The 8,484-nt window shown below is 36.9% G+C and overlaps 1 long non-coding RNA gene across 1 annotated transcript; it reads right to left on the reverse strand.

Annotated features, from left to right (window-relative positions):
• Positions 1–5,131: 5,131 nt before the first annotated feature.
• On the reverse strand, positions 5,132–6,596 carry LOC139348863 (uncharacterized). The gene is made up of 2 exons (XR_011603420.1): positions 6,135–6,596; positions 5,132–5,947 (listed from the first exon to the last, which is right to left on the reverse strand). It is a non-coding gene; the product is annotated as an uncharacterized lncRNA (long non-coding RNA).
• Positions 6,597–8,484: the final 1,888 nt, after the last annotated feature.

Raw genomic sequence — 8,484 nt, forward strand, 5'->3', positions numbered from 1 at the left:
ACATTAGTCAACACTGTGTGTGTGTGTGTGTGTGTGTGTGTGTGTGTGTGTGTGTGTGTGTGTGTGTGTGTGTGTGTGTGTGCACGCGCGTGTACAGTGTCTACATACCTTGTATACACAGGGACAGACCAAAGCAGCTGAAAATGTCAAATTACCGTCTGTGACCATGGCCTTAGCTGAGGACACAGAGGTCGTGTCCTCCATTCTCGGCTTACATTTCCTTCATAGATACCAACTTATTTTTTTTATTTTCACAATGTGAAACGCATATAGGAGAAAATACAATAATTTGCCCATCATTATTTTTTATGCTTTACTGTGTGTCTGTATGAATCTTCACCTGATTTGTTTCTTACAACATAAGAGCATGAGGTTGTAACACTGACAGCGCACCATCTGAGTAACTAAAATACAAGCTAATGCTCAGGACTAATGGAGAATTACACAAAATGCCAATGAAACTGCACCTGTGAACACTGCGCCCATTTACAAATCTGAGAATGTCAAAAAAAAAAAAAAAAATCACAGATTTATTGAATCTGAAATTACAGATATGAGCAACAAGACCAAAATGGTTATTTAGTAATATTTACAAGTAAAAGAACTGTTAGACCTGTTCATTTTTTATTGTGGATGTAGATACAGTTTGACTTATGTTTAACTCACAGCTTGTGACTTTTAAGTGCTTTAAAATGTCAAACCTTGTGTCAATGACATTTGGGGAAAAGTCAGCTGTTTTACTGTGTGGTGTTGGTGTGTGTTTTTATGCTTTTTCTTTATTCCTCTGCCATCTGTGTGTGTGTGTGTGTGTGTGTGTGTGTGTGTGTGTGTGTGTGTGTGTGTGTGCGCGCTGCTTGGTTCTGATATGTTGATCAGGGCTCTCCCAAAAAAGAAACACTCATGGCTAAATGAAGGTATGAACTTCAACCTTTACACTCTGCCATAGTCAAAAGTCAGTACACAATATTCAACTTTGATGATATAATGTTTAGATACAAACTAAGCAAACTGAACTGCTACGACACTGAACAACTGACTTAAACAGCCCCTCCCCGCTTTAGCAGGCCCTTGGTACAGTCCGGGCCCAGGCAGGCCTGAAACATCGCTCATTAAAAGCTTCATTAATTTACAGCATAGAAACATACATGTACTCTGCTCAGTCATTTGTTCTTTCAGAACATCAGTTTACACATGAAATATATTAAAAACAGTACCACCTTGTTGACAAAGTAATTCCCCAAATCACAGCAGAGAATCATTATTTATTAACTACAGGACTAAAGCAGGGGGGGTCTTCCTCCTCCTCCTCCTCCTCCCCCTCCTCCCTGCATGATTATTTAATGTCCTCTGGCATGTTGCTCTTTTAATCATAACATTTGATTTATTGATTTCCTCTCGGCCTGAAGACGGCACTGACAATCAGGGCGACGTCTGCAGACTGAGGGTTTCTGGGTTTTCACACCTCTGATCAAAGGGAAGACGAAGAAGAAGAGCCGCATTAATATTTCAGATGTCCACATGGTTGAATCAGAGTCGACAGCAGATTAGCAGAGCTGCTTCATGTGCCAAAACAGATTCACTGAGTGCTCTGCAGTCAAATCTTTTCCTCAGAGTTAGAGATAAACTGTGTTGATATTCTTAAAGCGTGCACTAAAAGTGACCATTTCTCACTTCAGACCGTTTCTGTGAAGCCTTATATTTAGTCAATCATACATTCTTGATTTTTCATTTAGTTGGTTTAAATTAGTTTGAGTGACACCCTTGTCCTGATACTGTCAGTGATGCAGTATTCTGTTTTTCCATATCATTTGTGACAGTAAAATTCTATTTTTAATATTATTAATCTTTACTTGACCTCAGATGTGTAACTGATATATTTCATGTTGTCTCCACAGAGTGCATATATAAACACATGCATACACATGTGGATAATCTTTTCAAACTGAACACAGTAATGCACCATAGTCCATCAATTTAAATTGCCAGTAGATAATGAGTAAATTGTCAAACCAGAAATGGAATGCTCATCAAGCAGAACCTCATGTTGTATGTGTTGCTCAAATATGAACATAAAAAAAGACAGAAACACATACTCATCCATAATTAAAGCAGTTGTTCCGCTTATTTCTCTCTTTCCTTGCAGATTTATTCACATACAGTATTAACCTTCTACCTTTTTACAGATTAATTTACCTATTTGTTTACTTACACTGTTCTTATTTGTTTGTTTTCTTACTTTCTTATATGTTGATTGTATACCTGTGTTTAGTTTCTCTGTCACTGCTGCATTGATCTCATTTCTTCCTGCAGGAATCAATACATTTTTTCTCTTTCTTTTTCTCTTTTTCTCTTAACTGCAACAATCACAGCAGTGTGATGTTGAGCATTCCCTGTTAATGTGCCATTTTTATTATACTATTTTTTACCTTAGTTTTATCAGTTGAGATTGGTGTTATGTTACTTTACATAACCTATTTAATGCTCACATTTTAGCAGTGACATTTTGTCTCACACGGATCAATAAAGGTTCATCATTCCAAATATTATTTCAATTTCTGCATCATTAAAAACTGCTTTTTACATAGGAAATTCGAAGTTAGCAACACAATAATATCAACTGGATTACACATTAGTTATACATTAGTATTTTTACAGGAACTCAGTTAAACACAAAACCATCGAAAAAGTTAATGTTGAAGTTTTAAAAATTGTCAAACACCAGACTGTAAAATATCAAATAAAAGTTTACAAATTTCTTAATTCAAATTAAAGATAATCCCAATCTGTGAGATTACCAAAGCCTGTTTTAAATCCAGCTGTTGACTCCTGCAGGTTTGCTTTTGTTACCAGCTGCTGACATGACACAGTGGGGCCATAAGGGTCAGAGGTCAGAGGTCAGCCACCCCCGGCGCACGCCATCTCACCTCTCTCATTTACATACACGCTGACCTACATACCCGTGACAGTTGTTTCTGTTTCTGTTCCTAAATATCCCCACTTAAAAAAAAAAAAACAAGAAAAAGATTTTATTTTAAGATCAATTTCTGCAATTTAAGATAAATTCTAAAATGTTGAGAATAAAAAGTATTTCTGTGCATGTTTCTTTATCTCATTTTCTCATCAGTGCTGTTTATATTTTATGTTATTTTGGTTGAGATTTTAAATATTAGTATATGTATGGCCACAGGACACACACACACACACACACACACACACACACACACACACACACACACACACACACACACACACACACACACATTTATTTACAGAAGACACATTTAGTTAATTTTCAATTTAAACTGCCATGCTTGACTTCAGTTCAAATGAACTGTTATATCCCTGATTTGATATTGTCTCCTTTTTAAAGTCTATCATGTTTAATATTATTTCTTCCATGCACTTTATGTTCATTCATTTTCTAAAAAGACTAAGAAGTTTGCACGTGTATTTATGTACTTAATGAAAAAAATGACTTTTCTTGGTGACTGTGTGTTGCTGCATCACATTTATTTTGGATGTTTTGAAACTTCTGAAGACAGCAGTCAAAACTGCCTGCTATGTTGATTGTAAAACTCACAATAAAGATAAAATGAATCAAATCCCATTTGTCTTGTTCTCCTCTCAGTGTCCTCAGAGTGTTTCTGAAGATGCTCCCTGACCCCTGACCTCTGAGGTTGGGCAATTCACTGCACTCTAAAAACCAGCAGCACAGTCGACCTGCAAGCTGCTGACTGATATCGTCTGTTTGCATATCTGAAGCAGCTCACTGATCTGAGGGCAGTTTTACTTCTCATCTGTGCACATTAGTCAACACTGTGTGTGTGTGTGTGTGTGTGTGTGTGTGTGTGTGTGTGTGTGTGTGTGTGTGTGTGTGTGTGTGTGTGTGTGTGTTGCTTCTTCATAGGCGAACAAAACAGGACATGGTTTGGATGTTTGGTTTTGTTGTATAACATGAAATGTCCATAAACAATAAAACACTGAGGATTAGGTTTGAATCCAGAACAGTTACTAATACAAATAATCAAAATTAAAAAAATAAATAAATAAAAAGAAGATTAAAATGGATAGATCAGACAAGTAGAGATTACGTGCTATAAGCCACGAATGAATAGACTTTCTATCACTAACAAATGAGGTCTGAGTACCGTTTGAAATATAATTTGAATGATTTGCTGTTTAAACTTCAACATTCTCTGCTGTTCTCATTTGTTTTCAACATCTTAAGCCATGACTGCAACGTGGACAAATCATTGTTTACTGTTGACAATGTGACACATCATCACACATCATTGCCACCCCCAGTCATTTGCTTGAGGTGCTTTCATGCATGAAGTCGGGTTCATTGGTCCAAACTAAGGCAATGAGCGCTATATTATTGCTTTTTAGTCCTGACCCAGCTCCTGTTCTCGCTGACTTCTCACAAGACAACCAAGAGGAGTAAACAAGAACTCCCATGCATAACAGGTAACTTATTGATTGGACAGCTTTGGTGATATCATCCTGCATCATCAGCAACACATGGAGGCATTTGGAAAAAACAAACTGATAACTCACAGCAGGTCATGCTGCTTTACTGCACCTCATTATGTGTTATATTATATCTTGTTGTTTGTATCTTGTTAATTACATTTCTCAGTAGTTAAAGCAGTAAAAGATGTCTTTGACTATACTGTACTATCACAATAGGACACTGTGGTCTCTGTAGTTCATTCACTTTTTATTAAGCAACCACTAAAAAAAGTGGAGGACACAAACACAACACAGCTCTCTTTTAACTCATTTTCACTTCCTGATTGAGCAGAAAAATTCCTGTACCCACATGGTGACATGCATACCTGATACCGGTTACCAAATGACCTTGCATAAATATATTAAATATATTCTAAATAAAAATAAATATATTCTTTTGTCTGTACAATGGGTCCAGTGTGTGCTATGAGCATGAATCCCATCATTATTGGGATAAGATATTAAACAAGAGCCCCTGCAAGAATTTAGAAAAATTCATGAAAAAAACAAACAAACAACAACAACAAAAAAACATCCACGTGCCTAAAGTAATGTTATAAACAACAGTCAATAGATACAATCACTTAACATCCACTCAAAACAAGACAGGATTCACACGTCAAATTGATCATTTCATTCATTTATTGACTAAATTATTAAATAAATACAGACTAGATACATTTTCTTTCAAGTATTGGATGAATAAAACATGTTTGTTATTCTACAGCATATTGTGTGTGATATTTAAATGTGGTTTTAGTAAATATTACTCTTCATAGAGGCATCTCTAAAGACATATCGATATGGATGAAGCCAGCATCATTCAAAATGCAAAAAATACATTCTGGAAACCTTTACCTGAAACTTATATCTATGATATTGTATATAACAAAAATATAAGGAGACGAAAGAAGACAGAAATGAGATAACATTACATCTTATGACTGTAACAAGTTCATAATGTGCTCAAGTCAAAAAGAAACATCATTACTACTATTCTTAAATAGTGAGTTTAACCCTCATGCCAACAATCTTTATGTCAAAGTCCTGAAAATGTCCCGTCAGAGATATCTCATGTTGGAATGAAGCTGTAGGAGACAGCTAAAATCCAGCTGCACATTAGAAAAATAGTCCCAGTTTCTCACACTTTTGTTGCCTCATCAATACTTTGCGGCAAATATGACACACACACAAAACAATGAAAAGAAGAGCACTCCCCTGCAAAAAAAAGCACGGCAAATATGATAATTCACATTTGATATGCCTAAAAACCACATGTCTATGTGAGTTTATCACATGTAAAGAGTGTTTCGCATGTAAGAAATTCACTTTTTTTTTACATGGCTGGGTGTCCTGCAGGTTTGACAGACTGTCCTTAACTATTCCTCCTTGAAGAACTGTCTAACTACCACACCACTTACCTCTGTAATGTTTACTGTATATTCTGGTCCTCAGGCGCCACTGCCCTGCATGTTTTAGATGTTTCCTGCTCCAACACACCTGATTCAAATGAGCGGCTCGTTATCAGGCCACTGCAGAGCTTGATGACGAGCTGATCGTTTGAATCAGGTGTGGTGGATGAGGGAAACATCTAAACATGCAGGGCAGTGGCGCCCGAGGACCGGAATTGAGAAACACCACTTTAGGACAATTCCCAGATGCCAGACCCTGACGTGTGGAACAATCTGGACTTTGCAGGATGTGATGGAAAGTATGGAGCAACAGATATATGGATTAGTTCTCATGTAAAAAAAACAAAGATCACAGCAAATCAAATCAGTGATTAACTACAAATGACACAAACTCAATGGACTTGAAAAACATTAACATACCACAGAACACACGAACACAGACAGAAGCAACCATAAATGTAGTTTGTACAACTGTACCATTCACAAAAAACCTGAGTTTACAAATGTACACAACAGAATGACACTATGAAAAGCCAGAAGCCAAAATTTCTCTCACCTAATTTACAAAAACTGTGGACTCGACCAGGGTGTGTTTTGCCATTAAATTCCTTTACTTTAAAGAAAACCTGATCAAACCCATAACCTCAATTTAGTGAGAATATGTGGCTTTTTTTGTTTTTAATTATCTGAGGTTCCTCTTTAAATTCAATCAAATTAAATCATATGAACAGGCCAAGAAAGTGTGAATTAGAACTAAAGTTCAAGATCTTTTCTTCCCAGAAACAGATGAATACATTCTAATACATTCTTTCACAATATGGTTATTTTCTCTCTTCAACATGAAAGCAGTGCGCTTCAGTAAAACATTTGGTGTCTGCCCAATTTTTGTTTCAAGGTCACTATTTGTGATTCGAGTCACCCATAGTCCCTTTGACTGACAATCAGCTGCAGACTGTGGGTTTTGAATTCCCATCCAGGAATTCTGTTCACATTGAACAAATTTGCAAAGCACAGTTTAAAGCCAATGCCAGCATTCAGTACCAATGCAGGAAATAGTGTGCTGTTTATGTAGCAGGGCAAAAAATAAGGGTGTGTAGGTCAGGGCGGATGGGGTACAGCACATCCAACATTTACACAGAGGACCACAGCTGCCTCGTCAGCGCTTCTTTGTAGATTCATAATCAGGCAGCAACAATCTGCACTCTTTATCCTTGGCACTTGTAGTTGATTACGTAATCATATAGAGCAATTTAAGGTTTACAATAACAAAATTTTAAATCAGGGAAAAGATTTTTCACATTTTAGGATTTGTGACCACTGAGTATATTTTCCAGTTACTATCAATTTACGACTGCACCTGCCTCCTCCCAGCACTTTAGGATCTTTTCAAACTCTCTATGTTTTCAGAAGCAAATATAAAAAATAACTGTGTGTAAATGGAGCCATGTGGCTCAAAGGCTGGCTTAAGTGGCAATGCACAACACTAAGAAGAAGAAGAAGAAAAGAAAAATGACCACATAGAATGAAAATACAGAAAGCTGAAAGTGAATCTTCCTGATGGGTTGCATAGTGTGGGCTGAGTGGAGCTGTCAACCTGTCAGTGTTAACATGTGATTTGTTCAAATATATCTGAACACAAGCCACATAGCCGAATCCTAAAGTACACTGTACAACTGACATTCGCTTGTTCACTGTCACACTGAGTGACAAGCTAACAGCGGCTCCTCAGATTTGCTGTCATGGTAATGTTACTGTATGTACAGTTGCATTTTACAAAGTCAGCAAACAGCCTCATCTTTATCCACTATTTTGACATCTATGGTGTTGAATCCAGTGTCTCTCTGTGCTTTTCTGTTAAAGATGTCTCCTGGACAGACAACCTGGCTCTTCTGTCTCTATGAATGTGCGAGTTGTTGCTGTGGTTAAGTTTTTCAAGCTCCAATAAACCCCATGAACACTTTTTCCCAGCATCACATGGCAGATGGACAAAGTTAGTGATTTGCTGGTGAAGAATGTGGAACATTTAGCAGCTAATGAGCCTGATATGTTTCTCAGCAGTTGGTGGAGACCAAACGGGAGCTAAAAAAAGAGGGAATGATTATTCTTCAAACACAAACACAACTCAGATTCTGATAATGTTGCTGTATGTCTGCTGGATATCTAAACAGGAAGCCTGATTACCCATTAGCTTGAACAACTCTATCAGGTATTTCAATGTTGCATTTTCAACTCACCCAAATGGCCAAAATTTCAGGGAATGGAGCTTTAAGAATGAATGTACTGAAATCTGGATAACAAATACATATATTTGCACCTATTATCTTAATTTTGCACTCATTGTAATTTATTATATAATTGTAAATCATTGTAAATTGTGTAAGAGCTGATGCTGCGTTCCTAAATTTAAAATAAAGTTGTCGCTGTCAAATATAGGACTGGAGGACTTGCTGTCCTGTTTAACAATCATTGTGCTACAACATCATTGTTCCTGGCAGATCTAAATTTTCTGGCATCCAGCAGTGAAGTTGTCACACCCATGTGACATGTTTCTTTCTGTTTC

The sequence above is a fragment of the Chaetodon trifascialis genome, chromosome 20 (genome assembly GCF_039877785.1).
Source record: "Chaetodon trifascialis isolate fChaTrf1 chromosome 20, fChaTrf1.hap1, whole genome shotgun sequence".
NCBI classification, from domain to species: Eukaryota; Metazoa; Chordata; class Actinopteri; order Chaetodontiformes; family Chaetodontidae; genus Chaetodon; species Chaetodon trifascialis.